A 9,700-nucleotide genomic window follows, 5' to 3' on the forward strand; every position below is an offset into this window, starting at 1 on the left:
AGAGCAGGAGGAAGCAGGCCTCTTTTTAATCCACCCTCCACTGCTGCAACGTCCCTCTTTCCTTCCCCTTTTTCCCTGCGGGTAAGTGGTTGAATGTGGTACATTTGTCACACTATGAACATCAGGCCAAGGTCGATCATAGTCAGTGGTGGGGCATAGACACATCTGGACTTTGTAGTCTGTGTACCATTTGACTAGTGCAGGCACATGTCGCAACTGATGTCTTCAATGTACAGGATCACACTTTCAGCAGCTGGTGCTGGCAGCAGGGGCTAGTTTTCCCTCAGTGGAGACAAAATTAATGGAGGATGTAATTGATGGTCCTAACCCCTCTAATTTTGGGCTCAGAGTAGTGCTGTATGTGATGTTGATTTATATGGTCAGGATTATGACTAAGGTAAATCCAATAATTATGGGAAATGTTAAAATGCTCTGAATTTGAGCATCAAAAGGGTAAAGGCCAATAGCAGCTTCAGCAAACAGGGGCCTTAGCTCCCTCACCCCTTCACTACTTCCAAGACAAGGAGCTGTTGTGAAATCTTGTAATTGGACCCTACCAAATTTACAGCTAGGAAAAACGCATCATGGACCATGAAAGCTGGTCTTTTGTGTGCTTTTGCCCGCTACAATAGATTTCAAAGGGGAGGCCAGTGTTTCTCACAGTGGAGGTCCTGATCCAAAAGAGAGGTGCAGGGGTATTGCAGTTATTTTAGGGAGCTCATGGTATTGCCACCCTTACCTATGTGCTGCCTTCACAGCTGGGAAAATGGAGAGCAGAGGCTGCTGACCGGGCACCTAGCTGGGAAGGCAGCACTCCACCAGCAGCAGCACAGACGTAAGGGTAGTAGAATCATAGAATAGCAGGGTTGGAAGGGACCTCCAACTAGGAGGTCACCTAGTCCCACCCCCTGCTCAAAGCAGGACCAATCCCCAACTAAATCATCCCAGCCAGGGCTTTGTCAAGCCTGACCTTAAAAACATCTAAGGAAGGAGATTCCACCACCTCCCTAGGTAACGCATTCCAGTGTTTCACCGCCCTCCTAGTGAAAAAGTTTTTCCTAATATCCAACCTAAACCTCCCCCACTGCAACTTGAGACCATTACTCCTCGTTCTGTCATCTGCTACCACTGAGAACAGTCTAGAGCCATCCTCTTTGGAACCCCCTTTCAGGTAGTTGAAAGCAGCTATCAAATCCCCCCTCATTCTTCTCTTCCGCAGACTAAACAATCCCAGTTCCCTCAGCCTCTCCTCATAAGTCATGTGTTCCAGTCCCCTAATCATTTTTGTTGCCCTCTGCTGGACTCTTTCCAATTTTTCCGCATCCTTCTTGTAGTGTGGAGCCCAAAACTGGACACAGTACTCCAGATGAGGCCTCACCAATGTCGAATAGAGGGGAATGATCACGTCCCTCGATTTGCTGGCAATGCCCCTACATATACATCCCAAAATGCCATTGGCCTTCTTGGCAACAAGGGCACACTGTTGACTCATATCCAGCTTCTCGTCCACTGTAACCCCTAGGTCCTTTTCTGCCGAACTGCTGCCTAGCCACTTGGTCCCTAGTCTGTAGCGGTGCATGGGATTCTTCTGTCCTAAGTACAGGACTCTGCACTTGTCCTTGTTGAACCTCATCAGATTTCTTTTGGCCCAATCCTCAAATTTGTCTAGGGCTCTGTATCCTATCCCTACCCTCCAGCGTATCTACCTCTCCTCCCAGTTTAGTGTCATCTGCAAACTTGCTGAGAGTGCAAGCCACACCATCCTCCAGATCATTTATGAAGATATTGAACAAAACCATCCCGAGGACCGACCCTTGGGGCACTCCATTTGATACCGGCTGCCAACTAGACATGGAGCCATTGATCACTAACCATTGAGCCCGACAATCTAGCCAACTTTCTATCCACCTTATAGTCCATTCATCCAGCCCATACTACTTTAACTTGCTGGCAAGAATACTGTGGGAGACCATGTCAAAAGCTTTGCTAAAGTCAAGGAACAACACGTCCACTGCTTTCCCCTCATCCACAGAGCCAGTTATCTCGTCATAGAAGGCAATTAGATTAGTCAGGCATGACTTCCCCTTGGTGAATCCATGCTGACTGTTCCTGATCACTTTCCTCTAAGTGCTTCAGAATTGATTCCTTGAGGACCTGCTCCATGATTTTTCCAGGGACTGAGGTGAGGCTGACTGGCCTGTAGTTCCCAGGATCCTCCTTCTTCCCTTTTTTTTAAAAAAAAAGATGGGCACTACACATTAGCCTTTTTCCAGTCGTCTGGGACTTCCCCCGATCGCCATGAGTTTTCAAAGGTAATGGCCAATGGCTCTGTAATCACATCCGCCCAGTCCTTTAGCACTCTCGGATGCAGTGCATCCGGCCCCATGGACTTGTGCTCATCCAGATTTTCTAAATAGTCCCGAACCACTTCTTTCTCCACAGAGGGCTGGCCACCTCCTCCCCATGCTGTGCTGCCCAGTGCAGCAGTCTGGGAGCTGACCTTGTTCGTGAAGACAGAGGCAAAAAAAAAAAAAAAAAAAAAGCATTGAGTATATTAGCTTTTTCCACATCCTCTGTCATTAGGTTGCCTCCCTCATTCAGTAAGGGGCCCACACTTTCCTTGACTTTCTTCTTGTTGCTAACATAGTAATACCATACTATACCATCTTACTTCTGCTCTGCTGCTGGTGGGGGCTCTGCCTTCAGGATTGGGCTCCCAGCCAGGAGCCACCACTCTCCAGCTGCCCAGCCCTGAAGGTAGTACCACTACCAGGAGCAGCAAGGGTAGCAGTACTGCAAAACCCTCCCTCACAGCTCCTTTTTGGATCAGGACCCCTACAATTAAACTGTGAAATTTCAGATTTAAATAGCAGAAATCATGGAATTTATGATTTTTTTAAACCCTGCAACTGTGAAATTGACCAAAATGGACTGTGAATTTGGTAGGGCCCTACTTATAGTAAAAGATATGGTGTGGTAACTTGGCCAAAACGATCACTCTTATTTCTGGCCCTGTACTATTCACAAAATAATTAAATCCCAACACAATCTCAACACACTGAAAATAGACATAGCTCAGCAGAAGGAACTGACGCAAGAAAGTACAGGGTATCAAAAACATCTCTTCACAGGAAATCAGGCTGGATCTTATTTCTATTGAAAGTCCCTAGAATGGTGTTACAAAACTCATTATACAAAAGAAACTGCAACAGAGCACTTAGCAAATAATCTTTAGATATATCAGCTAATTAAGAGGATGAATGCCATCCAAACCAGGTGCCTTCTTGTTTTGCAGCTTCTGCAATGCTTTTCTTACTTCTTTGATTTTTACCTCAGATACATCTATATCTAGGTCTAATGGTCGGTCATTGTTAAATTCCAGTCTTGTACCTGGTTCTGGTTGGTTTAGCACTTTGAAGTGTTCCACCTATTTTCTTGTTCCTCCTCTGTTTTCAAAATTTCTCCTTGTTTTCCATTCACTGAGACACTTCTGAATTTTAATTCATATCCTGTTAACTGTTTCAGGATCGTATAGACTGTTCTTATATCGTTTCTTTTCCCTGCTTCTTCAGCTTCACTAGCCTTACTTTCTATCCAATTTTGCTTATCTTTTTGCATTGTTTCTTTACTGCTTTGTCTAAGTTCCTGTAGGTTTGTTTAGTTTCTTCAGTTGCATGTTGAAGTACTAGAGCCTTTGTCTTCTTTTGTCTATAATTTTCCATGTTTCTTTTGAGATCCACTGTTCTTTATTGCTTCCTCTCTTTCTACCAATTATCTTTTCAGCTGCTTCTAACACAGCTGTTTTGAAAAGTTCCCAGTATTTTTCCACTTCATTTTCTTCAAGGTCTTTAAGAGCCTCAAACCTGTTCTTGACCTCTGTCTGGTACTCTTTTCATATCCTGCAATCTTGTAATTTCTGTGTATTGAATAATCTGAGTCTGTTTTCTTTCTGAGTGCTTTAAACTTCAATTTGATGTTTGCTTTCAGCAAGTAAAAAGAAAAGGAGTACTTGTGGCACCTCAGACCATGTCTAGGCTACCCGCCGATTCGGCGGGCAGTGATTGAGCTATCGGGGATCAATTTATCGCGTCTAGTGTAGACGCGATAAATTGATCCCCTATCGCTCTGCCATCAACTCCGGAACTCCACTACAGCAAGAGGCGGAAGCGGAGTCGACCCCGCGCTGTGAGGACGTGAAAAAAGTGATTCTAAGTCGATCTAAGATATGTCAACTTCAGCTACGCTATTCTCGTAGCTGAAGCTGTGTATCTTAGATTGATCCCCCACCCCAGTGTAAACCAGGCCTTAGAGACTAACAAATTTATTTGAGCATAAGCTTTCGTGAGCTACAGCTCACTTCATCATTGCATCCGATGAAGTGAGTGGTAGCTCACGAAAGCTTATGCTCAAATAAATTTGTTAGTCTCTAAGGTGCCAGAAGTCGTCCTCTTCTTTTTGCGGATACAGACTAACACGGCTGCTACTCTTAAACCTTTCAACAAGTAGTGATCGCTCCCTATATCTGCTCCTCTGAATACTTTTGTGTTTAACACTAATGTTTTCCACCTCTGACTAACAGATATAGTCTATCTAATTTTGCATATGGCCATCTGGTGAAATCCATGTCTTTTTTGTGTATGTTTTTAATGTTGGAAGAAAGAATTGCAGATGCTAAGATTGTTTTCGGCACAAAATTCAAAAAGTCTTGTGCCACTGTCTGTCGTTCCAGTTGTATGTGGGCATTCATTTCAACCTCTTCTGTCATTTCCAAGCTGGGCATTAAAATCTCCCATAACCAGGACAAGATCATGGTTTGGTATTTCTTTCATTACATCATTCAATTCTGTATAGAATCCCTTTGTCCTCTTCATCTGCATCGTTTGTTGGAGCATATGCCTGGACTATGGTGCACTTAATGTGCCGAGAGTGGAATTTAGCTGCCAGTAGCTTATCTGATATTGGCTGCCAGTTCATAAGTGATTTCTTTGCAGCGCTATTCACGAGCATTCCTACACCTCTCTCATGTTTGGTTCCACATGAATACAACATTGTTTTTTCTCCATATGTTACCATACCTTGATCTTTCTATCTAACTTCACAAAGTCCTAGCATGCCAATTTTATATCTATCAATTTCTTTGATTAACTGTACTAATTTTCCTGTACTATTTAAAGTTTGTACATTTCAGGTAGCTATGGATGTACCCTTTTTGGCTGTCAGAATTTGGCCCATTGAGTGGGTGACTTCCAGGATCAAGACAGGCGTAAGGCAGGGGCCCATCAGGCCTGCTTTTTTGTTTATGCTAGTCAGACTATGGATTAAAACAATGCGACAGTGATACATGTGGCCTAAAATGGAACAGTTCAAGGTTATTTGATCTAGACTTTGCTGACATCACTTTTATCAACGAAGATGCCAACAGACTACAAAAATGCACAAACCAAATAAAAGTAGTAATAGAGAAGAGATAGGTTTGAGATAGAATGCAAAGAAATGTAAAGCCATGTTAACGGGGACAGAAATCAAAACTGAAGAGGAGAAACTGGAGAAAGTGGACAATTTGACATATCTTGGAAATACCATCAGCCAAGATGGTTATCAGTTCCGAGGAAAGAAGAATCAGAAAGGCAAACACTGCATTTGGAAGACTCAAAAACCATCTCCCTCAACACAAAACTGAACATGTACAAAGCAACTGTTATCGCATTCACAACATATAGCAGTGAGACATGTCAACTTACCAAGAAATATACGCAAAAGCTGGACGCATTTCATCACAAATGTCTAAGAATATCAGGAATAAAAGAGATAGGAAGACGAACAAAGTCAGAAAAATTGCTGGACAAGGCACTCTCTCACAAATAACCTACAAAAGACAACATCAATGGCTGGGACATATGCTGAGAATGGAAAAAGAACACTTACCAAATACCGCCCTTGAATGGAAGCCAGAAAACGCAAGAAGAAAGAGAGGAAGACAGCGAATAACATGGAAATGAGCAGCTCCGAACAACATCAAGCACCTCAACATGAAATGGGAAGATTTGGAGAGAAGGGCAGTTGATAGGCAAGGATGGCAAATGTGGGTAGCCCACTGTGCGGCAAAGCACAGGATAGACTAAGGTCTTAAATAAGAGGACTTTGAAAATACTCAAACATGGAAGAAGTTCTGGACTAAAATTGGACCCTCTGATGGCATATTTATGCAAGTTTTCTAACCACTGGTGCTAATCTGTGGTCAGAGTAGAGATGACTAAGAGGGAGGTTCAAAACTTGAGAAGGCTAGAGATGAAGTTTGTCAGTTATTGGAATCTATGTTCTACCAAACTGTTTTGATAAACAGGAAACACTAAAAACCAACAACTTTAGGTCTGCCTAGTCCTTTCATGCGTGATATGGCTCACCTTCAATTTCCAATGTTAAGCTTGTCATACCATGTACAAACTGCTGTCATAAGATCAGAATTTAAGATCCATGCTTTCTGAGAAAACAGTAGTGGAAGCCGGTATCATCTGAGTGGGTATACACTGCCCCAAAGATTTTTTTGCTCAGAGCTATGAAGCCTTAAGATCACACACTATTCTAAACAGAGTAAGCAGCCCCTACCAAAAGAGATGCAACAAGCCACAGCTAGCCCAGAGTAAGATTCTGGAGTAACTCTTTCCCTATTTCCTACCCCATTCTTTCCCACCCATATCAAGCAGCATTGATATGTTTTGAAGGAAGCTGCATTCATTCCTCAGCCAAAGGAAGTCAGAGCATTTAACAGAAGAGGAAGATCAGAGAACTCCACTTCAGTCTTGTGTTTTGATGTACAAGTGCAGGGACTATTGATAACTAGGGTTTTTGCAAAATATATTTTTCTGTAATGTTTATTTCAGAAAAAAATTCCACATTCATATCAGTGTCTTTAGTGCAGATTTTGTCATCAAACAGAAGAGATGACAATACAAGTGTTCCATTGTAAATTGTTTGAGTCAACAATTTTTTAAAAAACCACTTTAGTACTTAAAGTACCAATAACCTCAGGCCTAAATTTTCATGAACTTAGTTGCCCACATTTTGGTACCAGTTTGAAATTTCTGACCCCCACAGTTAGCAGTATTTCTGTTGTCTCTCAATGGTTTAAAATAGGGAGGCTGCATGACGAACAGCATAACTTCTTCATTTTTGCAAGTTTTACTAATATCACCTTTTACTTTTTGGAAAGTTGGGCACAATTTAGAAGTTCGAGTAGACAATACCATCCGTAGCAATTCACTGCTAGTCTCTCTCCAAGACAAGTGAAAAAACAAACATTAAAAACCTTTTACACCTAAAATCTGGAAATAAGAGTAGAGAGGGAAGCTTGAAACCAACTTTCTCTCCCAACCATAGGATCAAAGAAAGAAGAGCCATTTAAAAAAGCAATAATCATCACTAACACATAGGATCTAGTTGAATATTAAACTTAATTTTTCAAATTTAAGTGAAGCTTCTGGTGGTTGGCCGGAGAATGTCCTTATCCTTCCTCGCTTCACTCCCACTGAAGTACTGGTCTCAATTTGGAAAGGACTTGGAAGGAAGGAAAGTTATGTTATGAAGACAGACAGAATATGAGCATTACTAATCAAAGCAATGGGTGTCCACAAACCTTCTCCCACCATCTATCATTAGGCTAAGGACAAACCTCACTGAGAACGATGATGCAAAAATCCTTGCTCAGCTCACACAAAGGTAGAAGGTCACAGGCGTATGTTTAATACACTAGCAAAATATTTATTTTTGTAACGATAAAACAGAAATGAAGGATTTCTTTTTTGGTGTGCACCAGTAATTGTAGTAAAAGAATAAGGGGATTAATGGGCTCTTCATACATTTCAATGACAAAAACACAAAGGTTAACATCAAATTCAATTATTCTCAATTTACAAGCATAAAACTTACCATAGCCCCCCAAAAACATATATATAAAGAATTATAGTTTTAAAATCTATAAAAAGTAAAAAATATACAGTCAGAAGATCTAACTTATTCAATCTTTAATATAAAACTGTAAACATTTATTTACACAAAGGAAATGTGTATAACAAAAGTCTGAGCACCCTTTTCAATTGAGTTGTGGTTTTTGGAAGGCAGTGGATGTTGCACAGTGACGATTCTGACCCCCTTCCCAACTACCCAAAACCGCAGTTTATAAATAAAGCCATGGGCGGCTGTGGCTAGGTAAAGGCAAACTACATCTTATTGCTCGGAAGCCGCATCAAAATGGAAAACCCAAGTGCATATATAAACAACTACATGTAGAAGAGTTTAAGGACAATGCGTAGCCCATCTTCATCCATGCACTTATGTATATCTAGAGCCCATTTTCAATGTCCACTGAACTGTCTTTAAACACTGTTATAGCAATACCATGTTTTAACAGTTTCATCGTGTTGTGTAGTCAGGGACAAACAAAATGTGTGTTTAAAAATAAAATAGCAGTCAAGACCAAGTTCAAACAGTTCTAAACCCAGGTTTAACACTGTTTGTACATGATGACTAAAAGATGTTATAAACCAGTTTGCCTACAACCATGTTTGAAAAGTGTTTAAACAGTACCGTGGCTATTGTAGACAAGGCCCTACAGTCAAATCAGGACATCAATATGAACAAACCCTCAGGTCATGCAAGGCGATATCCATCAACTTCCACAATAATGGAGGGAACAGTACCTCTGTAGTTTCTTCTGTGTGAGTCTATATGTATATTGACACACACAGGGTCTTTTTTGGTAGCAAGTATGCTAAACAGATCTTCTGTCCCTCAGATTATGGAATAATGATGGATAATATTTTGTTTTAGAACTAACTTCCATGTTTTAAATTCATTGAACAATGTGGAGGATTTCACCACATATAATAAACAGGGAAGAAAGAGGATTTAAATTCTACCACCCTGTTATTTCTCAGTGTTTGTTAAGTAGGAAGAAAAGTGACATTACAGGATGCCACTGTTAAGATTGAGGTCCCAAGCACCCCCAACAGGAAAGGAAGGCACACTGGTGCAAAGTCAACACATTTTTAAAAAAAGTACAGTGAATGCCCCCCACCCTCGCAAAAAAAGGTTAACCGCGTCAGAAGACTATTATGAAATTTTTCTTGGCCCAATTTTTTGTTTAATGCAATATTAAAACCAATCTTACTAAGCTTTCTCCCCCCTCCTCCACAAATTGTTGATACCAGAGAAGTTAGGATTAGGTAATTTTAAATCTCAGCTATTTTACCTAGAAAAATCTTAAAAACAATGTCACTAATACCAGTGTCACTGGCACTTACTTCTCATTCAGTGATCAACTCCCTATCTTACCTTGTTTTAAATAACCTACAAGGGATTGAATTTGCTTCAGTGGAGTTTCAACCTCTATCTATTCAATGGTGAAATCCACTGAGCTATCAACAGCCTCTATATCATCCAAACTCTGTTTAACAGGGCATAATTAACTCACATTAGGTAAATTGTGTAGGACAAAACTAGGTTCCTGTGTAGTTGGACAGGGTTAAATTAAAACTATTAGTGTTAAAAGCAGTTTGTTTGTTTTTAAAAAGTGCAAGTTGTCTGATAAATGAGCTGCAGAGACAGTAAAATATTTTCCTTCCTAGCATTCACTGTTATCCTTCACTCCCCCTCCCATCTTCCTCCCCCCCACCCCCCCCACCCAAAAAAAGCTTAAAATCTC

This window comes from Lepidochelys kempii, chromosome 8, assembly GCF_965140285.1.
Source record: "Lepidochelys kempii isolate rLepKem1 chromosome 8, rLepKem1.hap1, whole genome shotgun sequence".
Lineage (NCBI taxonomy): Eukaryota > Metazoa > Chordata > Testudines > Cheloniidae > Lepidochelys > Lepidochelys kempii.